Source organism: Orcinus orca, chromosome 7, assembly GCF_937001465.1.
Source record: "Orcinus orca chromosome 7, mOrcOrc1.1, whole genome shotgun sequence".
NCBI lineage: Eukaryota > Metazoa > Chordata > Mammalia > Artiodactyla > Delphinidae > Orcinus > Orcinus orca.
The window spans coordinates 94,600,276-94,627,400 of NC_064565.1; the positions used below are offsets into that span (position 1 = coordinate 94,600,276).

General features: G+C 38.3%; 1 pseudogene; it reads left to right on the top strand.

Annotated features, from left to right (window-relative positions):
• Positions 1-1,671: 1,671 nt before the first annotated feature.
• LOC101285124 (synaptotagmin-like protein 3) lies at positions 1,672-27,125 on the top strand (annotated as a pseudogene).

The following is a 27,125-nucleotide window of genomic DNA, read 5'->3' on the forward strand; positions in this document are numbered from 1 at the left end:
CCCAATCTGAAATAACTTTGATATGTCCATCAGAAATAATGTAATCATATTGAACAAAACCATGAAATTATAAAGAGTAATTTGGTTGCACAAATTTGGGTTTCTGGAAGGACCTCCGTGACAGTTTGCCAGATAGTTTCTCTGTATGCTGGGGTTGGACATTATACTTATTCATACCATGGCAAGCTCTGATTTTCTGGGAAGTGTAGTTACTTTGATTTGAAGGTTTTCATTATGATTGAAGTGGTCCTGAATGAGCCCAAATGGAATTTAGATTTTTATGGGAAGGAGTGACGACATGTTGTAGTAGTTGGTAGTCAGACAGGTGTTTATTGGCATGAGTTGACTGCCAGGGCCACTATTGCTTTAGGCTGAAGGATAATAGTAATGATCTTAATGAAGGTGAACATATTTTGAGCACTTACTCTGTATCCTGTGATATGCTAACATTGAAATTATATGACAATTTTAATGTTCACTGCATCCTTAATTTACAGATGTGAAGAGAGGTAAAGTGACTGCCCAAGTTCATACAGAGGTGAAAGGAGGAAGTAGAAAGAAGCAGTAGGTCTGGGAAGGAGATGGAGCTGCAGGGGAGAGTCAACGAGAGCAAGGGGAAGATCAAAGAAGTTGAGAGAGGAGGTCAGGAGGAGTGGACAAGCAGATGAAGGAAGAGTTGGGTGTTGTCCGAATACTTATTTGGTCACATGAACTGATTTTGGGCTCCAGGTGAAGATGTTAAAGAAAATGTGAATTATGATCAGAAGCTGTGGGAGCTTTCAGTGGACCCAGGGGATAAAGAATTCTGTCAGTTGAGCAGCCAGTGTGCATGGACTCATTTATGAATACAAAGGAGATGCACTCCGAGGGGCCGGTAACAGGGCAGAGTCAGAGATCCATGTTTATTGATCTGGATCCCAACACGGAAGTGAAATCTGCTTATAAATGTGAAATGACTTCTTTAGAGCCTGGGAACTTTGAGGTTATGTGATGACAGAATGTCAGGTTTGATTTTTCGTGGCAGAGCCATCTATCATTTTCTGCTGTGGTTATTTATCCATTGCTGTATAACAAACTACCCCAAAACTCAGTGGCTTTAAACGACTTTTTTATTATATCTTACAGTTACGTACGTTAGATATTTGGGCCAGACTTGGCCGTATGATTCACCTGCTTTTGTGACGTTGGTGGGGTCATTTTGTATACTCAGCTGGTAGTTGGGTTTGTTTTGAAGTTCCAAGATGGCTTCACTCACATCTAGTGCCTGGGAAAGAATGAATGGAAGCGTGGCTCCAGCTGAGACTGTCGACCAGAGTGCCTACATTTGGCATCTCCAACATGGTGATCTCAGGGAAGTTGAACTTCTTACATGGCAGCTGGCTTCCGCCCAGAGTAAGCATTTGAAAGACCTAAGTGGAAGCTGCAAGTCTTATGACCTATCCTTGGAAGTCTCAGAATATCACTTTCTCCACACTGAACTTGGTCAAATACACCAATAAAGCCAGGTCAGATTCAACGAGACAGAAATGAAACTCCACCTATCAATGGGAGAAGTAGCAAAGAATTTATAGCTGTATTTAATTAATCACACATCCCTAACTCCAGTTAGATAACTTGCAAACAATTTCAATTGATTCAAGAGTCTGAAGACTTCTGGGCATCGTCACCATCATGCCTGTAAACGCCATTCACAGTGCAAACCTCATCAGCAGCGTATGAACAGCATCATCTTATTTGAAGACATACCTGGCTCTCCCACGGCACAAAGTAATATTTTGCTGTTGAAGGCTAGGTGGTACTTTAAAGTCAACCGAGGTCAAGATCTGTAATAATAGTAATTCTGACTGACTCAAAAGGAAAACAGAGAATCATTGCCAGAAAGATCTATTTGGATGAGGTTTAGAAAAGAGAAAGGCAGGAATTTCTGAAGCAGCTGTGTAACTACAACTAGGAGCAGACTTGTCATCCTGGCAAGATGACGGACATGATCATCCTTTGGACATGATCTACCGAAAAGGCACCTACATATAGTATACACACATATGAGATTTTATGGTATTGTGATATCACAGTGCTAACAACAGTACGCATGTGATAGGTTTTAGAGAAATGAGTGTACATGTATGTGTGCATACTTTTGTACCCTTTAGCCAAGCAAGAGTACTGGAGTATCACGATTAAAATCTGGATTTCTTGGGCTTAAAGTATGTCTTCACCGCTAACTGGCTGTATAACTTTGGGCAAGCTGTCTAAACTCCTTGTGCTTCAGTTTCCACATTACTAAAGAGGGGGCAGTAATAGTACCTAGTTTATAGAATTGTAGTTCAGGTAAATAAGATAATCCATGTAGACTGCTATAGAAAATTACCTGGTACACTTAATAAAAGTACATTTATTAAGCAAAAGTTTAATAAATGTTAGTTCTTATAATTACTTTTTAAGAATGAACAGCTGATTTCTGGGGTCAGCTTAAGCTTTTGTGGATAGAAGGGTCATTAAATCCATAATGTGCTTGTTAGTACACTTTCAAGGGATGATCTCACTCATTTACAACAGTCAACTCACAACAGGATCTGACCAAATCAGAATGAATTTTGAAATGTTTTGTCATGTTCGTGTTCTCAAGCACAGAGGTACCTAAAAATCAATGAAAAGACAGATACACGGCTGTTCAGAGATGAGAGGGAAATACTTCTCTTAATAGATAATGAAGAGAGAAAGTCTCTAAGGTGCAGAAAATGACAATTATATAAAGACACATCCAGGAAGTTAGTTCCTAATTAATGTTTCCCAAAATACAGGAATTAAGCTGAAGTTAATGGATGTATTTGATCTACCACTAAAAGCAATGTTATATCAAAGCTACTTAACTAAAAATAAAACGATATTTAAAAAATTAACTGTTGCTTCTGGGTCATCGCAGGGCACCCAGCTGATCTCCCTGTACTATGCTGTTGCTTTCTACTATATTTTAGCAGCATTAGGATACAGGGTGAAATGGAGTGTATGTGGTAATATAGGACAAATATTTCATAGAGTGTAGCTTATTGATAATCACCACACGATCCTGTGTGATTTACATGCCTCTTAAAAATATATAGGAGAGAGACGAGGGGAAGATGGCGGAAGAGTAAGACGCGGAGATCACCTTCCTCCCCACAGATACACCAGAAATACATCTACACGTGGAACAACTCCTACAGAACACCTACTGAATGCTGGCAGAAGACCTCAGACCTCCCAAAAGGCAAGAAACTCCCCCACGTACCTGGGTAGGGCAAAAGAAAAAAGAATAAACAGAGACAAAAGGATAGGGACGGGCCCTGCACCAGTGGGAGGGAGCTGTGAAGGAGGAAATGTTTCCACACACTAGGAAGCCCCTTCGCGGGCGGAGACTGCATGTGGTGGAGGGGGGTGGGAAGATTCGGAGCCACGGAGGAGAGCGCAGCAACAGGGGTGCGGAGGGCAAAGTGGTGAGATTCCCGCACAGAGGATCGGTGCCGACCAGCACTCACCAGCCCGAGGCTTGTCTGCTCACCCGCCAGGGCGGGAGGGGCTGGGAGCTGAGGCTCGGGCTTCGGTCAGAGCGCAGGGAGAGGACTGTGGTTGGCGGCGTGAACACAACCTGCAGGGAGTTAGTGCACCACGGCTAGCCGGGAGGGAGTCTGGGGAAAAGTCTGGAGCTGCCGAAGAGGCAAGAGACTTTTTCTTCCCTCTTTGTTTCCTGGTGCGCGAGGAAAGGGGATTAACAGCGCTGCTTAAAGGAGCTCCAGAGACGGGCGCGAGCCGCGGCTAACAGCGCGGACCCCAGAGACAGGCATGAGACGCTAAGGCTGCTGCTGCCACCACCAAGAAGCCTGTGTGCGAGCACAAGTCACTATCCACACTCCCTTTCCGGGAGCCTGTGCAGCCCGCCACTGCCAGGGCCCCGGGATCCAGGGACATCTCCCCGGGGAGAACGCACGGCGTGCCTCAGGCTGCTGCAATGTCACGCTGGCCTCTGCCGCCGCAGGCTCGCCCCGCATCTGCACCCCTCCCTCCCCCCGGCCTGAGTGAGCCAGAGTCCCCGAAGCAGCTGTTCCTTTAACCCCGTCCTGTCTGAGCGAAGCACAGACACCCTCCGGCGACCTACACACAGAGGTGGGGCCAAATCCAAAGCTGAGCCCCGGGAGCTGTGAGAACAAAGAAGAGAAAGGGAAATCTCTCCCAGCAGCCTCAGAAGCAGCGGATTAAGGCTCCACAATCAACTTGATGTACCCTGCATCTGTGGAATACATGAATAGACAACCAATCATCCCAAATTAAGGGGGTGGACTTTGAGAGCAAGATTTATGGTTTTTACCCCTTTTCCTCTTTTTCTGAGTGTGTATGTGTATGATTCTGTGTAATATTTTGTCTGTATAACTTTGCTTCCACCATTTGTCCTAGGGTTCTATCCGTCCATTTGTTTTTCTTTAAAAAAATGTTTTTTTCTTAATATTTTTTATTTTAATAACTTTATTTTATTTTATCTTACTTTATTTTACTTTATCTTCTTTCTTTCTTTCCTTCCTTCCCTCCTTCCTTACTCCCTCCCTCCCTCCCTCCTTTCTTTCTTTCTCTCTCTCTCTGTCTCTCTTTCTTTCTTTCTTTCCCTTTTTCTCCCTATTATTCTGAGCCATATGGATGAAAGGCTCTTGGTGCTGCAGCCAGGAGTCAGTGCTATGCCTCTGAGGTGGGAGAGCCAACTTCAGGAAACTGGTCCATAAGAGACCTCCCAGCTCCACATAATATCAAATGGCGAAAATCTCCCAGAGATCTCCATCTCAACACCAGCACCCAGCTTCACTCAAAGACCAGCACTGTCTACAGTGCTGGACACCCTATGCCAAACAACTAGCAAGACAGGAACACAACCTCACCCATTAGCAAAGAGGCTGGCTAAAATCAAAATAAGTCCACAGGCGCCCCAAAACACACCACTAGACGTGGACCTGTCCACCAGAAAGACAAGATCCAGCCTCATCCACCAGAACATAGTCACTAGTCCCCTCCAGCAGAAAACCTACACAACCCACTGAACCAACTTTAGCCACTGGGGACAGACACCAAAAACAACGGAAACTACAAACCTGCAGCCTGCAGAAAGGAGACCCCAAACACAGTAAGATAAGCAAAATGAGAAGACAGAAAAACACACAGCAGATGAAGGAGCAAGATAAAACCCCACCAGACTTAATAAATGAAGAGGAAATAGGCAGTCTACCTGAAAAAGAATTCAGAATAATGATAGTAAAGATGATCCAAAATCTTGAAAATAGAATAGAGAAAATACAAGAAACATTTAACAAGGACCTAGAAGAACTAAAGATGAAACAAGCAACGATGAACAACACAATAAATGAAATTAAAAATACTCTAGATGGGATCAATAGCAGAATAACTGAGGCAGAAGAACGGATAAGTGACCTGGAAGATAAAATAGTGGAAATAACTAATGCAGAGCAGAATAAAGAAAAAAGAATGAAAAGAACTGAGGACAGTCTCAGAGACCTCTGGGACAACATTAAACGCACCAACATTCGAATTATAGGGGTTCCAGAAGAAGAATAGATAAAGAAAGGGACTGAGAAAATATTTGAAGAGATTAGAGTTGAAAACTTCCCTAATATGGAAAAGGAAATAGTTAATCAAGTCCAGGAAGCACAGGGAGTCCCATACAGGATAAATCCAAGAGAAATACGCCAAGACACATATTAATCAAACTGTCAAAAATTAAATACAAAGAAAACATATTAAAAGCAGCAAGGAAAAAACAAAAAATAACACACAAAGGAATCCCCATAAGGTTAATAGCTGATCTTTCAGCAGAAACTCTGCAAGCCAGAAGCGAGTGGCAGGACATATTTAAAGTGATGAAGGAGAAAAACCTACAACCAAGATTACTCTACCCAGCAAGGATCTCATTCAGATTTGATGGAGAAATTAAAAACTTTAAAGACAAGCAAAATCTGAGAGAGTTCAGCACCACCAAACCAGCTTTAAAACAAATGCTAAACGAACTTCTCTAGGCAAGAAACACAAGAGAAGGAAAAGGCCTACAATAACGCACTCAAAACAATTAAGAAAATGGGAATACGAACATACATATCGATAATTACCTTAAATGTAAATGGACTAAATGCTCCCACCAAAAGACACAGACTGGCTGAATGGATACAAAAACAAGACCCATATATACGCTGTCTACAAGAGACCCACTTCAGACCTAGCGACACATACAGACTGAAAGGGAGGGGATGGAAAAAGATATTCCATGCAAATGGAAATCAAAAGAAAACTGAATAGTAATTCTCATATCAGGCAAAATAGACTTTAAAACAAAGACTACTACAAGAGACAAAGAAGGACACTACATAATGATCAAGCGATCAATCCAAGAAGAAGATATAACAATTGTAAATATTTACGCACCCAACATAGGAGCACCTCAATACATAAGGCAAATACTAACAGCCATAAAAGGGGAAATCGACAGTGACACATTCATAGTAGGGGACTTCAACACCGCACTTTCACCAATGGACAGATCATCCAAAATGAAAATAAATAAGGAAACACAAGCTTTAAATGATACATTAAACAAGATGGACTTAATTGATATTTATAGGACATTCCATCCAAAAACAACAGAATACGCATTTTTCTCAAGTGCTCATGGAACATTCTCCAGGATAGATCATATCTTGGGTCACAAATCAAGCCTTGGTAAATTTAAGAAAATTGAAATTGTATCAAGTATCTTTTCTGACCACAACACTATGAGACTAGATATCAATTACAGGAAAAGATCTGTAAAAAATAGAAACACATGGAGGCTAAACAATACTTAATAATGAAGCGATCACTGAAGAAATCAAAGAGGAAATCAAAAAAATCCTACAAACAAATGACAATGGAGACACGACGACACAAAACCTACGGGATGCAGCAAAAACACTTCTACGAGGGAAGTTTATAGCAATACAGTCCTACCTTAAGAAACAAGAAACATCTCGAATAAACAACCTAACCTTGCACCTAAAGCAGTTAGAGAAAGAAGAACACAAAAACCCCAAAGTTAGCAGAAGGAAAGAAATCATAAAGATCAGATCAGAAATAAATGAAAAAGAAATGAAGGAAACGGTAGCAAAGATCAATAAAACTAAAAGCTGATTCTTTGAGAAGATAAACAAAATTGATAAACCATTAGCCAGACTCATCAAGAAAAAAAGGGAGAAGACTCAAATCAATAGAATTAGAAATGGAAAAGGAGAAGTAACAACTGACACTGCAGAAATACAAAAGATCATGAGAGATTACTACAAGCAACTCTATGCCAATAAAATGGACAACCTGGAAAAAATGGACAAATTCTTAGAAATGTGCAACCTGCCAAGACTGAATCAGGAAGAAATAGAAAATACAAACAGACCAATCACAAGCACTGAAATTGAAACTAATTAAAAATCTTCCAACAAACAAAAACCCAGGACCAGATGGCTTCACAGGCGAATTCTATCAAACATTTAGAGAAGAGCTAATATCTATCCTTCTCAAACTCTTCCAAAATATATTAGAGGGAGGAGCACTCCCAAACTCATTCTACGAGAGCACCATCACCATGATACCAAAACCAGACAAGGATGTCACAAAGAAAGAAAACTACAGGCCAATATCACTGATGAACCTAGATGCAAAAATCCTCAACAAAGTACTAGCAAACAGAGTCCAACAGCACATTAATAGGATCATACACCATGATCAAGTGGGATTTATTCCAGAAATGCAAGGATTCTTCAATATATGCAAATCAATCAACGTGATATACCGTATTAACAAACTGAAGGAGAAAAACCATATGATCATCTCAATAGATGCAGAAAAAGCTTTCGACAAAATTCAACACCCATTTATGATAAAAACCCTGCAGAAAGTAGGCACAGAGGGAACTTACCTCAACATAATAAAGGCCATATATGACAAACCCACAGCCAACATTGTCCTCAATAGTGAAAAACTGAAAGCATTTCCACTAAGATCAGGAACAAGACAAGTTTTCCCACTCTCACCACTCTTATTCAACATAGTTTTGGAAGTTTTAGCCACAGCAATCAGAGAAGAAAAGGAAATAAAAGGAATCCAAATTGGGAAAGAAGAAGTAAAGCTGTCACTGTTTGCAGATGACATGATACTATACATAGATAATCCTAAAGATGCTACCAGAAACTACTAGAGCTAATCAATGAATTTGGTAAAGTAGCAGGATAAAAAATTAATGCACAGAAATCTCTTGCATTCCTATACACTAATGACAAAAAATCTGAAAGTGAAATCAAGAAAACACTCCCATTTACCATTGCAACAAAAAGAGTAAAATATCTAGGAATAAACCTACCTAAGGAGACAAAAGACCTTTATACAGAAAATTATAAGACACTGATGAAAGAAATTAAAGATGATACAAATAGATGGAGAGATATACCATGTTCTTGGATTCGAAGATCAACATTGTGAAAATGACTATACTACACAAAGCAATCTACAGATTCAGTGCAATCTCTATCAAACTACCACTGGCATTTTTCACAGAACTAGAACAAAAAATTTTGCAATTTGTATGGAAACACAACAGACCCTGAATAGCCAAAGCAATCTTGAGAACGAAAAATGGAGCTGGAGGAATCAGACTCCCTGACTTCAGACTATACTACAAAGCTACAGTAATCAAGACAGTATGGTACTGGCACAAAAACAGAAATATAGATCAGTGGAACAGGATAGAAAGCCCAGAGATAAATCCACGCACATATGGTCACCTTATCTTTGATAAAGCAGGCAGGAATATACAGTGGAGAACAGACAGCCTCTTTATAAGTGGTGCTGGGAAAACTGGACAGCTACATGTAAAAGTGTGAGATTAGATCACTCCCTAACACCATACAAAAAAATAAGCTCAAAATGGATTAAAGACATAAATGTAAGGCCAGAAACTATCAAACTCTTAGAGGAAAGCATAGGCAGAACACTCTATGACATAAATCACAGCAAGATCCTTTTTGACCCACCTCCTAGAGAAATGGAAATAAAAACAAAAATAAACAAATGGAACCTAATGAAACTTCAAAGCTTTTGCAGAGCAAAGGAAACCTTAAATAAGACCAAAAGACAATACTCAGAATGGGAGAAAATATTTGCAAATGAAGTAACTGACAAAGGATTAATCTCCAAAATTTACAAGCAGCTCAGGCAGGTCAATAACAAAAAAACAAACAACCCAATCCAAAAATGGGCAGAAGACCTAAATAGACGTTTCTCCAAAGAAGATATACAGATTGCCAACAAACACATGAAAGAATGCTCAACATCATTAATCATTAGAGAAATGCAAATCAAAACTACAATGAGATATCATCTCACACCAGTCAGAATGGCCATCATCAAAAAATCTAGAAACAATCAATGCTGGAGAGGGTGTGGAGAAAAGGGAACAATCTTACACTGCTGGTGGGAATGTGAACTGGTACAGCCACTATGGAGAATAGTATGGAGGTTCCTTAAAAAACTACAAATAGAACTACCATATGACCCAGCAATCCCACTACTGGGAATATACCCTGAGAAAACCATAATTCAAAAAGAGTCATATACCAAAATGTTCATTGTAGCTCTATTTACAATAGCCCAGAGATGGAAACAACCTAAGTGTCCATCATTGGATGAATGGATAAAGAAGATGTGGCACCTATATACAATGGAATATTACTCAGTCATAAAAAGAAATGAAATTGAGCTATTTGTAATGAGGTGGATGGACCTAGAGTCTGTTATACAGAGTGAAGTAATTCAGAAAGAGAAAGACAAATACCGTATGCTAACACATATATATGGAATTTAAGGGAAAAAATGTCATGAAGAACCTAGGGGTAAGACAGAAATAAAGACAGAGACCAACTAGAGAATGGACTTGAGGATATGGGGAGGGGGAAGGGGAAGCTGTGACAAAGTGAGAGAGTGGCATGGACATATATACACTACCAAACAAAAAATAGATAGCTAGTGGGAAGTGGCCGCGTAGCACGGGGAGATCAGCTTGGTGCTTTGTGACCACCTAGAGGGGTGGGATAGGGAGGGTGGGAGGGAGGGAGACGCAAGAGGGAAGAGATATGGGAACATATGTATATGTATAACTGATTCACTTTGTTATAAAGCAGGAATAACACACCATTGTAAAGCAATTATACTCCAATAAAGATTTAAAAAAAAAATTAACTGTTGGAAAAATAGCCTCAAAAATTTAACTCACTAGCTACAAACAAGAAAAAGCTTAACACCAATTGGTGGGTCCTTAGCTTTTAAGAATATATAATTAAGTTTTATTACCTTATAAGTGATTTGGATTAATTATGTCCATAATAGGCTGATGTTCATTCTCCACTTTAAGGGAGGAGATGGCAGTTTCATAGAACCCAGTCATTTATTGCAATCCTCAGCATTTCGTTTCCTGCCAAGGCAAATCTGCTACAAAGCCCCAGTTCCTCTTAGGAATTACTGAAATGTGACAGGTGTTGATTTGCTGGTATCTTTCTCAACACATCCAAATGAGCTAAACAAAATGACTTTTCTACCCATTTAGGCAGAAAAATAAATGGGGGCACCAGCTAATGAGGGGGGATGTAGAGTTAGCTGGACTCGAAGCATTCCAAGCTGTTGGCAGCTGGAATCAAAAGAGGAATCCTGCAGACAGTTGTTCATGTTTATTGCTGAATGTGAAATTAGAAAGATGCTTCATCTTCCCCACAGGTGCAAGAACATACAGTTATTAATTACAGCAAAACATATTTATTGACAACCCCAAGCATACAAAATCCCACACTCAGCAAATGGCTTCCAAAGTTCATCCAAAAAGCACTTTAGAATCAATACAAAAGCACTGCAGGGTTGACACATCTGTGTCTAGTAAAATACTGTATCCTGAAAGCATGGCATAGACTCTCTTATTATTTATATAGTTGAACATCATCAATGCTTTCTTTGTTCTTGTAGGAAACCTATAGACAAAAAAATATCCCCTAATTTCCCATTGTTTTGATTGGTAGGATTACAGAATATTAGAAAGATTGAACTGATTTTGCTTTTTTTTTAGAGGCTTTGAAAACAATTTTATCCCTTCATTGAGCCATGGGACTGATTTACTCATTTGCTCATTTACTAATTTAATAAATGTCTATTGAATACCTATTATGTGGCAAGTACTGTTATAAGTGTTATGGAGAACATACGTAAACAGGTAAGGATTTAAAATCTTATAGAATCTATATTATGAAGCAACTAAAACATACTATAAGAGAGTATTTGATCAAATGCTGAATTGTAACCAATGGACCTGACTGTAACCAATAGACCAGAGCCACCTTAATTCTGAGAAGGGTAAGCACTTGAGAAATTTGCAGAGGAGGACATCCTGAGTGAGGTTGCCTACAGACACTGAATGGACACACATATTTTATATAGTTCTCTCTTTTTTTTTTAACTTGTCTCATTCCAAATAGAATTTGAGACAACTTACAAAAATGCATGCAGGACAACATGATAAAATAAATTAAAAAATAAAACAAAATAAAATAAAATAGAGATGGAAAAAAACGACACCATGCAGTGATTCTAGGGCTGAGCTCAGGACTCCAAATATGCACCATAAATTTCAGTCTGGCTTTTGGAGATGGGTCTCAGATTTGGTCCTTTGTTTCTTGGCAGCAAGGGATAGAAACAAGATAGGGTACAAGAGATATATGATCCCAGATCAGAGCACACAAGTTGCTAGTTGCTCCTGTATATAAATATGTAAGATAAATAACTCCTATAAATCCTTTAGAGGAATACTGTAGGGTATAGTGGATTAAATCCTCAAACTTGTATATGATATAAACATTAGATTTTATGGCTGATTGTAGGTCATTACTCTCAATGTAGGTCATTAGTCTGATAATCTAGCTTTATTTATTCAGTTAGGAAATACTCAAAATACTGAGCATTTGCCATGTGCTGGACTCTGCACTCTGAGATGGATAAGGTCTCAGAGATGATGTACTGTTTGAAAATAGCCGATAAAACAAACAAATCACTAAACTTGTTTCAAATAGTGGTAAGTGTCATGAAAATTATACAACAGGATTATGTGATGGAGAATAACTAGGAGGATGAGGAAGCCTCTCTGAAGAACAATAATTGAAGCACATTTAAATGATGGGAAGGAAACAGTCATGACAAGATTAGGAAGAAAGTTACTAGAGAACAACAATTTTTAGGTTTCAGAGAAAGAAACAGTTCTGGTGAGTTGGAGAGATAACAAGGAAACTGGTGTGGCTGGACTTTAGTGAATGGGTGGAGATGGGATTAGAAGGCATAGTAACATGTGGTAAGACGTGTGGGTTTTATTCTAAGAGCAGTGGGAAACAGGTTATAGGATTTGGAATGTCTATAAAAATGGGTAATTGACATCCTCTTTGAGTTTTATTTCCTGTCAAACAATTAAAAAATATTGAACATTGGATGATTTGACCATATCTTCTCTGGCAAACCCTGGAAATCAGAAGAAATTCCCTTAAGGTCAGGACTGCGACTCACTTCTACTTGTTATCTGAATTTGGGTAGAATATTTGACAAGCCATATGATCTCAAAGCATTTTTTACTGTCAAGTCTATTTCAACAAATGAATAAAGGGGCATTCAAGTTCCTCAAATTCTATGACAGATAACTATATAACATGGTCATAACCATTTTATTCTGAGAAAAAAGAAAAGCCAAAGCAAGTGTTGCCAGTTGTTCACAGTAGCCATAAAAATATCAATAAGGCAACAATAGAATGCTTAATATTAATCAAAGACAATTTCTGGTATATCTCCAAGATAAACTGGTTAGAAATATATACCCCTAGGTAACTAAATGAATTGACCTATGATATAAACTTCTTAACTATAAGCCAGTTAAACTTTGCTAGTCTGCCAATTGATTTTAAAGCTTTCAAGTAGGTGTTATTAAGCCATACTTTCTGTCAGTAATTAGGTGACAGAATCAGTTATCCACTGAGTCCACTCTTAGTTGATGACAATAAAACACATGATCAGTATATACAGATACTCCCTCTCCCAAACTTTTGGTCTTTTCTTGGGGTAGCGAGGAGACTGATCTTTCTCACCAGTCAAGTCAGCCAGTGTAGACAGTTTGCTTTCTATAACCTGGGTCCTTGAGTCTTTTTGATAGAGAGGGTTGCCTTGGAAATAAGAGTTTGATAATTATTCTCAAGCTGTTGACAGCCTCATCAAGCCAGTTGAGAGGAAGATCAGGCTGGGCAACAATAGAATTTTAGATTGTATCCCAGGAGCAATGGGAAAATGTTGATTTAAACAAAATACCATGATCAATTTACTTTTAGGATAAGTAGTTTGTGCACATGGTACATATGATGAAAAAGTATGTCATCCGGCCACAACCGTCCCCCAGGATAGTCATTTCTCTTCTCCAGAGCAGGGTAGACAAAAGCAATAACAGATCTGCAGAAGAAAAGGGTCAAGCAATGACTACTTGACCCTTTTATGCTTTTAATTATTGTAACTTTGAAATATGATTTAATAAAAGACTTGTCTCTTCTTGTTATACTTCAACTATTATAATCTCCCAGCTAATTCTTTTTTTTTTGTGGTACGCGGGCCTCTCACTGTTGTGGCCTCTCCCGTTGTGGGGCACAGGCTCCAGACGCGCAGGCTCAGCGGCCATGGCTCAGGGGCCCAGCCGCTCCGCGGCACGTGGGATCCTCCCGGACCGGGGCACAAACCCGTGTCCCCTGCATCGGGGGGCGGACTCTGAACCACTGCGCCACCAGGGAAACCCCCAGCTAATTCTTGATGTTTTTCTATTTAAAGTTTACCATATCTTGTTCTAAAAGTTTGCTTTAGTAACTTTGTTTTTGAAGTATAACATATATACAGAGAAGTGTGCATATCATACATATACAGATTAACAAATTTTCACAAAGTGAACATACGCATGTAATCGTCACCCAAACCAAGAGACAAAATATAACCAGCTCCCCAGACGTCACTTCCGGTCTACTTCCTCACAAGGGTAACAACCATTACCCTGCTACTAACACCATAGATTCATTATGCCTGCTTTTGACTTTACAGAAACAGAATTGTATACATATATTCTTTTGTGTCTGGCTTCTTTGGCTAAAGATATGGTAATAATACTCATCCACATTGTTTTGTGTAGCTGTAGGTTGTTCATTCTCATTGTTAAATCATAGTCTGTGGTGTGAATATACTATTTCTTTTTTATCCATTCTACTATTAATGGGTGTTTGGATTGTTATTGAAATAGTTGTTTTATTGGCTATTCTGAATTATACTGCTGTGAACATCCTTGTCCATATCTTTTGGTGGATATGAGTTATGTTGGGTTTTTATCTGAAAGGAGAACTGCTGAGTCAGAGAGTGTGCATACATTGTCAGCTCCTGTAGATACTGTCAAGCAATTTTTCAAAGCTGTTGAAACTGTTACACTCCCGCCAACAGTAAATGTTTTATTCTCTCCACACCCTCATCAACACTTGTATGTTTTTAAATTTATTTATTTATTTTGTACTTTAACTCTCCTGGTAGATGTGTGGTGATGTTGTAATATGGTTTAAATTTGTGTTTCAGTGATGACGAATGAAGCTGAACAGCTCTTCATGTTTGGTCATTAGGACACCATTTATTGTAACTGCTTGTTCAAATCTTTTATCTATTCTCTATTGGGTCATCTTCTTTTGTCTTACTGATTTACAGGAGCACTTTATATATTCTAGATTTGAGACTTTTGGTGACTATAGTTGAATGTATGTGTTTGTGTTGTATTACAAATTTCTCCCATTCTGCGGTTTGCTTTTTTCAGAATTTAATGAAATATTTTGATAAATCTTAAGTTCAAACTATTAAATTTAACAATGTTTTACTTTTTTTAAACATCTTTATTTATTTTTGATCAGACATTTTGTACACCATTTCAGAATTTTTTTTTCTAACTAAATGTCATGATGTGTTTGCCTTAAATTTAGAAACTTTATATTTCTCTCTTTCACATTTACATTTACAATCCATCTAAAATTTATTTTTGCATAGAGTATGAAGTAGGACGTAGGGTTTATTGCTTTCCCAGCCTTGCTCTTTGAAAAAACTGTCCTTTCTCCAGTGTACTGCTTGTCTTTTTTTATTTAATGAGGTCATCTTAAATTTACAGATTAATTCATTAAGCTTTGACATCCAAGAATAAGGATTGCTTTTCCATTTATCCTAGGCTTCTTTGGGTCTTTTCTAAACCTTGAAGTAACACTTTAAGGTTTTCTACATAAGGATCTTTTACTTTTCTTAAGCTTGTTCCTAGTTATGTTATTTTTTTTTCATGATCACCTCCATAAAGAACATGTTCTCTTCCATTACACCCTCTAATGGACTTTTATTTGTATATATTGAGGCTATTATTTTCACATATTGATTTTGTATCCAGCCATCTTAACTGAAGGTTTTCATTATTTATAGTTATTTTCAGTTGCTTGAGTTTTCTAAGTTTTCATCTGCAAATAATTATTTTTCCTCTTTCTGTTCACTTTTCACTTCTTTTCACTCCTCTTTCTTCTAGTTATTTCTCCAAAAGAATTATAAATAATAATCGTGATAGCTGATGTATTTGTGTTTCTGATCTTAAGGAGATGCTTCTAGGCTTTTTCCATTAAGCATAATCATGTTAAGAAAAATATCAGTTACCTCTTATTGTATTTAGACTTTTTATATCCATATTAATAAACAAAATTAGACTGTGGTGTTCGTTTCTGTTTTATCTTAGTCTGGTTTAATGTCTCTGATATACTAAGAACTTAAAAATTAAAGGCATGATATCAATCCAATGTGAAGTTGTCCAGCACTGGCACCTTTTTGTGGAGGAGGGGTTGACTTTTGAACATCATTTAATCTAAAATAATTGTTCTATTTAGGTTTTCTGTCTCTTTTTGGGTTATTCTTGGAACTTTATATTTTTCTAGGAAAGTTATTCATTTAATTTAGGCTTAGAGTAAATTTGTTTAGAGTTAAGCAATATACCTCCATGTTTTAAAATTTATATGTGGTTGGATCCCCATTACTATTCTTTTGTGTATTTGTGCTTTCCCCCATCCTTTGTTTCTTCATTAGATTAACTAATAGTTAATGTGTTGTATCATTTTTTCTTCCTCCCATTCACAATTAACCTACCCAGATTTATTCATAGTTTTAAATGTTCCTTTTTTCCTGTCATTGATTTCTGCTATTCCCTTGACTAATTACTTCCTCCAATTTTCTTAGGTTATTTTGTTACATTTTGTTTGTAACATCATTTGCTGATTGATCTATTAATTTATTTTTATTCTTTCTCTATAATTAATATGTCTCCAATGCTAAGAATACTACTCTAAGCCACCATTATATCTGAATCCCATAGGTTCTTATTGCAATTGTTTTAACTTTAGTTATTTCCTAACAAATCTGCAATTTGAGTCCTGATTTTTAAATCAAATAATTCTGTAATAAAAAAGCCCTACATTTCCAAGTATTTGGATTTTAACTGTTTTTGAGTTTTGTTATTAATTCCTAGACTTATTGCATCTTGAAAAAAATCACATTGTTTGCTATATTTATACTTTTAAAATTTTAATGAACAGTTTTTTGTGTCTTTACATATGGTGAATATAATTGAATTTCCAAGAGTATATACAAACAAGGTATGTGTAGTGACTGATTTTTTTTTATATTTTTCACTTGATATATCATGGCTAGAGTTAGGCAAATTTATTTTTGTGTATTTCACTTATTGTCCTTATAGATTTTATGCTTTGAATTTTAATGCTCTATTTAGTACAAAAATATTCAGGGTGGGATGACCTTTATTGCATATCATATTTTGTATATGGCATATTGTATTGATATGGCATATTATCATTAAAAATGCCCTACCTTATTTTATTACTTTTGTCTTTGTATTCAGCTTGGTTAGCTATTATGATTATGGCCAAATTTTGATTTTCTTATTTTTATTTATTTACTGATTTTAAATTTGCATGTGCCAGGTAAGTCTTTGTTCATAATTTTGTTTTCAGTCTTCAAAGTCACATTTATTTAAATGCACATGCATTTATTTTATGTAGCTAACAGTTAGGTTTGGTTTTTATGTGTCCACTCCTGTTTTTGTTGTTGTTGTTGTTTTGGGTTTTTTTATTTTTTGGTTTTTTTGGTAAGTCAACCTTTTCTTTCAGAACACTTTTAGAGTTACCGAAAAATAGCAAAGGTTGTACAGGAATTTGACATATAATTTATACTCAGTTTCCCCTATTATTATCATCTTATATTAGTATGGTATATTTCATTAATGAACCAATAGTGACATATTATTATCAACTAAAGTCTATACTTTATGCAGTTCCTTAGTTTTTACCTAATATTCTTTTCCTGTTCCAGGATCCTGCTGACCTAAAACAAATAAACTGCCAGCTATTCCTCCTGCAAAGCAGGGTTTATTTAGAATCAGCAGAGGATTGTAATACAGGGTCTGCAACCACGGCAAGCCACACACAAGTCCAAGCACAACAAAGGAAGACCTCTTTTATGAAGAAGAAAAGGAAATTTACAGGGCTATAGTAAGTAAAGAATCCATGGCTTTTCATTAACTGAGTGTTGCCGGGAAAGAAGAGGAGTATTTCTTCCTGTTGGACTCTGCTTTCACAGAGCTTGAGCGCTCCCCCTTCTGGTCTCTCAGCTCTGTTTAATTGAGGCTTCTGTTTATTTTTTACAGTCCCATCCAGGATACCAGGTTACATTTACTTTGTCTCCTTAGGTTTTTCTTGGCTGTGAGATTTTCCCAGACTTCCCTTGTTTTTGATGAACTTGACAGTTTTGAGGAGCACTTGTCAAATACTGAAAGTTCTTCAGTTGGGATTTATCTGAAATTTTCCTCATGATTAGAGTGAAGTTATGTGTTTTGGGGAAAAGATACTACAGAGGTGAAGTATTATTTTCATTACATCGTATGATGGGTACGTACTATCAGTATTAGGTATGACTGTTGATGTTAATATTGGTTCCCCGACTGAGGTAATGCTTGTCAGTCTTCTCCATTGTAAAATTACTCTTCATTTCCCCCATTCTATGCCGTACTTTTTGGAAGAAAGCCACTATGTGCAGCCCATATTTAAGGAGTGGGGAGTCATACCCCATTGCTTTGAGAGCAGAATATTTATATAAACTATTTGATATTCTTCTGCAATGAGTTGTCTCTTCTCCAGAATTTATGAATGTAATCACTTATTTACATAAATATGGGTTCAGGTCTTTTCATGGTTTCACACTGTTATGGGTTAAGTTGTGTCTCCTGAAAATCTATATGTTGAAGTCTTAACCTCTAGTACCTCAGAATGTGACTCTAATTGGAGATAGGGCCTTTAAAGAGGTGGTTAACTTAAAATAAGGCATTTGGCGTAGGTTCTAATCCAATCTGACTGATATTCTTATAAGAAGAGGAAATTTGGAGAAACAAAGTGGTACCAGGGATGTGAGGACATAGCAAGAAAGTGGCCATCTACAAGCCAGGGAGAGAGGCCTTAGGAGAAACCAGATCTGCTGACACCTTGATCTTGGACTTCTAGCCTCCAGAACTGGGAGAAAATAAACTTCTGTTGTTTAAGCCACCTAGTCTGTGGTATTTTTTTATGTGATCCAATCAACCTAATACAGATACTTCATTTCATTTATTGCTGAATATCCATTTTATGGGCATACCACAGCTTGTTTATTCATTGGCCTATTGAAAGACATCTTGGTTGCTTCGAGTCTTTAGTGATTATAAACATTTGGTGCTATAAACATTTACATGCAGGTTTTTCTGTGGATATAGAATTTTAAATCAGTTGTGTTTCCTTTGCTTCATCCCTGATAGTTTTCCTTGTTCTTAAATCTGCTTTGTTTGAAATTAATATACTGCTTCCGCTTCTTAAACAGTTAGTATTATCATGAGCTATCTTTATTTTTAACCTAAGTCTTTATATTTAAAGTGGGTTTCTTGCAGACAACATATATTTCAGTTTTGTTTTTATAGCCATTCTGAAAATCTCTGTCATTTCATTGGTATATTTAGATCATTTATATTTAAAATGATTACTTTACTAGCTTTGTCTTTTAACCTTTATACTTGCTTTATAAGTGATCTACTACCTTTACTATATATTTGCCTTTCCAGTGAGGCTTTTTCTTTCTTATGTTTTCTTATTATTAATTAGTGCCTTTTCTTTTTGGCTTAGAGAAATCCTTTAAACTTTTCTTGTAAGTATGGTTTATTGGTGATGAACTCTTTTAGCTTTTGCTTATCTGGAAACCTCATAATCTCTTTCAATTCTGAATGACAACCTTGCTGGGTAGAGAATTCTTCGTTGGAAATTTTTTCCTTTCAGCACCTTGGATATATATATCATGTTACACTTCCTGATCTGTAAAGTTTCTGCTGAAAAATCTGGTGATTGTCTTATGGGGTTTCCCTTGTACATAATAGTTGGTTTTTTTTTTTTTTTTTTTTGCTGCTTTTATAATTCTCTCTTTACCCCTAACTTTTACCATTTTAATTATAATGTGTCTTGTTGTGTTTCTCTTTAGGTTCATCTTTTGGAACTCTCTGGGCTTTCTGAGCCTGGATGTCTGTTTCCGTCTCCAGATTAGGGAAGTTTTCAGCCATTATTTCCTCAAATAATTTTTCTGTCCCTTTCTCTCTCTCTTGTCCTTCTGGGAAGCTAATAATATGAATGTTATTCTGCTTGATATTGTCCCAGAGTTCCCGTACAGTATCTTCACTTTTTAAAATTCTTTTTACATTTTGTGGCTCTGTCTGGGTAATTTTCATTGCTCTTGTAAGGTCGGATCTTAACAAACGGCACTGCGAAACAGAGGAAAACTTCAAGTGAGCTTTATTAGGGAGCGCTCCCGGGCGAGGTTCACTGGTCCGAGAGAAAGGGGCCAGAGAAGTCGCATCCAGTACTGGATGAGGGGGATTTTTATTGGGGTAAAAGCAGAAGGCGGCTTGCAAGGGGAGGGGGTGGTTTGCTATACAGGGTAATTCCTTATTTGGTGAGGATACAGCAGGGCCAGGTGTTGGTTGGTCTGTTGTGGGGCGTAAGCCCATTTTCCCTTCCCATCAGCCCCATTGTTTTCTGGGCAGGAAGTTAGAGTTTCTTGTTGATTCCCAGAACAGGTGAGGTCGTTATGTCCCAATGCCTCTCCTACCTCATACTGGTCGATGTTTTCTCTTACTCCCCAGGCCTCCTTTCACCCGGGCCAACGGACCTTACAGCTCTGTCTTCTAGCTTGCTGATTTGTTCTTTTACTTCATTCAGTCTGCTGTTGAATTCCTAAAGTGTATTTTTCACGTCAGTTATAACTTCTGTTCTATATTTTATTATAGTTTCTATCTCTATGTTGAAGCTCACTGTGTTTATCCATTCTTCACCTGAGTTCAGTGAGCAACTTTATGACCATTACTTTGAACTCTTTATCAAGTAGGTTGCTTATCTCCATTTCATTAAGATCTTTTTCTGGGGGGTTGTCTTGTTCTTTAGTTTAGTTTGGGATTTGTCTGTCTCCTCATTTTTCCTAACTCTCTATTTATATGTATTAGGTGAAACAGGCTACCTCTCTCAGTCTTGAGGGAGTGTCCTTATGTAGGATATTATCTGTGGGGCCTGGAAGTGAAGTCTCTCTTGGCCACCAGAGTCAGGCACTAAAGAGGTGTCCCTTGTATGGGCTGTGCGTACCTGCCAGCTATAGCAGGGCTGCAGCTTCTGTGTAGGGTGGGTGAGGCACAGAGTGCTTGCCTGGCCTAGTTGTGGTGTGGCTGCTACATGGGGTGAATACGGGTTTGGGGCACTCACCCAGCTGGGTTGTGGCATGGGGTGGGCAGAGCACGTGCACTGGTGCTAGCAGGTTAGAGAGAGGGCACCAAAAATGGCACTTGCCAGTTCTGTCATGAGCTAGTTAGGATGAGATTACAAAAATGGCACCCACCAGTGCTTCTATCCCTGGCGAAAGTCCCAGCAGTTTCCTGCTTCTCCAGCAGCAGCTTTAAATCTGTAAGTAGACTTCCTTTTCTTATGTTCTAGGCATTTTCAAACTGTTGCTTTTGTGCTGGATATCAGTGCAAATGGAACAGTTCATGAGCCCTTTAAGAGAGGAGTCTCCATTCCCTACAATGCTATGGTTCTCCTGGACTTAATCCACATTGATTTTCAAAGCTGGATATTTTGGGTGCTTGTCTTCTGGTGCTGGATTCAAGGGTCAGGGTGCCTGATGTGGGGCTCGATTCCTTCACTCCTTGAGGGAAAGCTTTATATTTTTGGTGTATCTCTTGATTGTAGGTCACTGCTCCTGGGGTATCGTCCAGGGTGAGACTGTATCTCTGTTTCTCCTACCTGTCTCCATGTGCCTCTTATCCTTTGTTGTAGACACACTGTTCATCTACTTTTCAGGTCCTTTTCAGAGGAAAATCATTCCATATGTAGCTGTATATTTGTTGTGTCCATGGGAGCAGCTGAGTTCAAACCCAAAATATTTTATTTTATCTACATTTATCTCTTTTCTGAGTTCATGATCTAATGACCTATATCATTTTACTTCCCAGAATGAACAGTAAGAAGTTAGTATATATTTCTATCTTTTTAGCCCCTTCTGTCTATGAAATGATTTCCATGGATTATATCACTTTTCTTAGGTTATCTATTGTTTACCTCCTTTAAATAAACTTATACTACTTATATAATTTTCTGTTTCAGTAATATATTTTATATTCTGTATATGAAATTTGAGGGAATCAGTCTTACACACTTCTATCTCCTTCTTTTCCCAGTTATCATTTCCATCATTTCCAGTTCTAAAATTCTTCTCCCCAAACCTCTTCTCTATAACTCCTACTGTGTTTTAGCCGGCTTGTTTTCTTTTCATTACTTCTCTGATGGATTTGATTTCTTGTGATTCTTTTTACTTCTTTCCTGAGCTCTGAAAGATTATGTTTCATCTCACTCTGTTGTTTCACTATGTTTTTTTCTGAGTTTTTGTAATTCTTCTTTGAGCTCTTTGATTACTCTACTTGGTTATATTGGATTTATGGCAATATGCTTGGCCTACATTTTTATCTGCTTGGTGGCAATATTTTTTCTAGTTATTGTTTTTGGTCTGCCTTTTGCTTTTTCTGTTCCTTCCTTCTTAAAAAGTATTTTTAAATGATTTTGTCTGTGCTGTATCCTTTTAAAATTATTATAATTCACTTTTTAATCACATTTGAGTCAGCTATTTGCACTAAGCCTATGTGGGAATGTGTGGGGGCAATAGTATAAGTGGCAGAGATTAATTTGTATATGAGTTGTTTAGGCTTTATTTGCCCTCCTGTTCCCATATAATCTATTGTCTTTTCAGTTGTCCAAAATGACTGGAATTAAGACTCTCCTTAGACTCACCTGCAGAATATTTTCTGTAAAGATGGCATGCCTGTGTCATCTCATTCTGTAGTACCAAATCTAATCTTGGGAAAGTCCAGTTCCCAGTCCATTTGTTTTGTTCCTATTGCTCTAAATAATGTACATCAGTCAGTATCTCAGCAGGCTGGGTAGAGGAGAATGAACTATCAAAGGGAACTGAGATGGCCAGTCACAGCAAAGTAGAAGGAAACCCTGGAGGATCTGTCGTCACAGAACTCAAGGAAGAAAGTATTTTAAAAAGCAGAGAGAGGCCAATTATGTGAAATGCTCTTAGGAAGTCCTGTAAAATGAAGAATTAAAACTTTCTTTGAGTCACAAAGATTATTTGCATTATTAAAATGTGTTTTCATTGGTGGTATAATAGAAGCCATACTGAAATGGGTGAAGAGTCAATAGAGAGTAGAGATACTAAAGACGGAGAGCTCTTTACAAGAGTTAGGGGAGAAAAGAGACAGAAGAATAGGTTAGGAGAATGTAGGGTCCAGGGACACTTTATCTTTCTTAATATTTAAGAGAATGATTAAAGCATGTTTAAATAGTAAAGGGTAGGGTCTAAGAGAGAGATAGCAGAGAGGCCAGGGAAGATAACCTCTAGCCATGGAGTTATAAGAAGGTGGCAGGTAAGGCCCTTTTTAGGAGGAGGGATATTTCCTCCATTTTCAAAGTAGAAAAAGAGGTGAATCCAGGTGTCTATGTGAGTAGGTCTGTGTATTTGGTGATGAGAGCTGTGAAAACTTCCTTATCATGTTTCTAATTTATTAGCAAAATCAGAGAGAGTGTCATCCATTGAAATTCCAGAGGATAGGGAAGGATCAAAATTTAAGGAGAAAGCAGAAGACTTGAAATGATTATTGTGGTGAGTAGGAAAGCTAGTCAGGCAGTCCTAAGGGCCTTGCTGGGTTGGGAAACCATAAGTGTGCCCCACTGTGTTATTTTTCTCCAGCAATTTGGAACCATCTAAAAAAGAAAGATTAAAGGTAATGACCCTGGCATCTCAAGTCTGGCCGAAAGAGTTTCTGTGTTGTCTCTCTCCAACGTACTTTAATACTAGACCAAAGAGAAGCTAGTTTGACCTCTGTAGAACAAACTCCCTTTGTTGCTTAACTGAGGAAAATCATGTGGTAGATTCGCCATGTAAGGTATTTCTATTCTCTTAAATAACAGCTCCCCTTGGAACAGTGATTGGTAAGGCCAACAGGTGGATTCCAAAATAAGAAATCAAAATCTGCCTTTCATTGATTTTTCAGTCATTTGTCTCAATTCTCTACTTCAGGTTCAATTTGGAGTGCTTTTTACATACTAACATTGTGTCTAGCTGCATGATAGTCACGATAGATAAAGAAACATGAAGCATAGACTGTTCTTCAAGGAATTCATGATGTTCTGAGAGTTTACTTTTAAGAGACTATTTCTTAACGTTCACATCAAAACTTTGAAAATGTGTTAACTCTTCAAATATTAAATTTACATGCATAAATCTAAAACTAAATTATTTCTAGAGCAATACATTTTAAAATATACTGTTTCTGTAACACATTTGACTTAGAAATTTCTGGCTTTGCTAGTATTCTGGTAACATTTCTCCTTTAAAAGAGTAACAAACTACATTTATAGAGTTGAAGACATTATTATATGGATATATTTTTTAAAATTAGAGACAGTTCAAATTTTCCCAAATTCTATTTTTTTAATCTATATCAGAATTTGAACTGCTTAATTTTCCCTTACTTCTCATACAATGCTGAGGAATGTCACAAATGTTAAAAAGAATTTAAAATAATGTTCTCATGAGGTGATGGATTGTAAGCCACACTTGAGTGTGTTGAAGAGTGAGCAGGAAGAGGTGGAAGAAAAGGTAGCAGACAATGATTTCCAGGGGGAAGAAAGTTAACTCCTTTATTGAATCTTAAGTACTGGTGTGCATGAAAAATTTTACTGTGTATATCTAAGCCCAAAATACAGAAAGTGAAATGAAACCTGTCATTTTTAGATGCTTTAGGTCACCTATTCAGAATTACTCAAAAAGAGAGATGCTATAAATCTTTTTGTGCAAGAATTGCTTTTGTAAAAAGCACGTGTGGGTAGCTTTCATTTAAGACTAAAATATTTTGACAGAACAAAACTTCAACTAGAACCACTGTGAGTGATTTAAATACATACATTGAGATATAAAATGGCACTAATCACATATTTCAGCTGTCAAAATCCCTGGCAGAGTAGATTAGTGAAAAAAAGAAGTTATAAAAGAGCAAGAGAAAAAAATCTAAAAGGGAAAAATAGATGGTTATAAATGCAACAGATTTCCTCTGAACATTCAAATGTTTTCACTAAACAAGTCAAGAAAGGATAATTTAAAATCTCTACAAGAGGATTTAGAAAGTCAAAATAGATGTGAAAAAGATCATACACGTGACAGCTAAAAGAGTGGGGAGAAATCCCTAATAATTTTTATCTAAGGTCTTTTAATCTCGTTGAATTTGAATGAGATTCTAACTTGGAGATGTTAAGAAATCTAAGATCAGACTGGTTTCTTCTATTGATATTCAGCTGGAAGTGTAAGTCATACATAATTTAAATAAAGAATAATAAATCCATTTGAAAGGGCTAGATCAAACTCATAGAGATATGTATTATTCTCCCAGAACTTTACAGACTCCAAAGGCAAGAGGAAGACCCCAGAAGTCATGCAGTTCATTTTCCTGTTCTAAGAGAGCTCCAGAAAGACAACTTTGTTTCTTCTTACTAAATTTGCAGAGAGGCAGTTGGTATACTGCTCGTCCAAATTCCCCCATTAAATTTTGGTTCAATGATTTATTCTCCATTGTCTTCAACATCTTATTTATTCAACAATTAGCAAAAACCTAGCATACGCATCAAGGCCTGTAAGAACCTTGCCTATGGGGAGGAAAAGAAGAAAAAGTGCAATCCGTATGTAAAGACCTATCTGCTGCCTGACAGATCCTCCCAGGGAAAACGCAAGACTGGAGTCTAAAAGAACACGGTGGAGCCGACCTTTCAGGAGACCTTGAAGTACCAGGTGGAGCCTACCCAGCTGGCGACCCGGCAGCTGCGGGTGTCTGTGTGGCACCTGGGCACGCTCGCCCAGAGGGTGATTCTTGGAGAAGTGATCATCCCTCTGGCCACGTAGGACTTTGATGACCGCACGACCCAGTCTGCCCATTGGTATCCGCTCCAGGCCAAGGCAGAGAAAGACGAAGACTGTGTTCCCACGAATAACGGAGAACTTGTAGTCCGGGCCAAACTGGTCCTCCCTGCAGGGCCCAGAAAGCTCCAGGAGGCTCAAGAAGGGACGGGAGATCAGCCATCACATAACGGTCAGCTCTGTTTGGTAGTGCTGGGAGCCAAGAATTTACCTGTGCCCTCAGATGGTACCTTAAACTCATTTGTTAAGGGCTGTCTCACTCTGCCAGACCAGCAGAGGTTGAGACTGAAGTCCCCTGTCCTGAAGAAGCAAGCCTGTCCCCAGTGGAAGCACTCCTTCGTTTTCAAAGGGGTCACCCCTTCTCAGCTGAGGCAATCCACCCTAGAATTAACCGTTTGGGACCAGGCCACCTTCGGTGTGAACGACCGCTTGCTGGGAGGCTCCAGCCTTGGTTCCAAGGAAGAGCCAGCGGGCGGCGCAGACTCATGCTCACAATCAAAACTCCAATGGCAGAAAGTGCTTTCCAGCCCCAACCTGTGGACAGACATGACCCTCACCCTGCACTGACCGGAGGCTCCGGGCGCAGTGGGTTTTCAGGTGCCGGGGCCTGATGGTCAGCTGCGGGGCTGGGCGTGCGGGCACGGGGGTGGAGGGTGGCGAAGGGCCCTGGGGGGTGTGAGCTCTCCCCGTCTACAGCCGTCCTGCTGCTGAGATGTTCTTCCACATTCCTCTATGAGTATTTAGACGGAACCATTATCGATGCTACGTTAGTCAGGTCTCAGGTTGGTTATCTGTGCTTTGAGAGATGTGGAAAATGACCCGATTTCAATAAATGTTCAACAGTTAGAAAAAAAAAAAAGTCAGATACTGTAGTAATCCCTGAAGTAACAAAGGTAAATAAGAGGAGCTCTTTCCTTGGGAAACTGACTGCTAAGTGGAATGAACTGGGTGCCCTGGAGGTATGGGGAAGGGACTATAAACCAGATGGAGGGGCCTAAGCAGTGTATTTGAACTTAGTCTTGAAGGTGCAGTATAAATTAGCTAGGAGAAAGAGCGAAAGCAGAACATTTCTGGAAGAGAAAAGAACACATGCAAAGATAGGAGGGTGTGAAGAGTGTGATGGCTTCCAGAAGCTCCATATACAGTGGGTAAAGGCTACTGCAGGTAGGAGGTGAGGCTAGAGTAACACTTTCCAAAATATCTTTTGAGGAATATTAATGCTGCTAGAAGCACTGAAAAAAATTCTTTCCAGACTTAGTAGATAGACTCTGATGGGAGTTCCCAATAGAAATTGTGGGTTCCGGAGGCTGTAGGAAGGTTTGGTTGGGAGGGCAGGCAAGGTAGGGAGTACTGGAGGCAGAAAG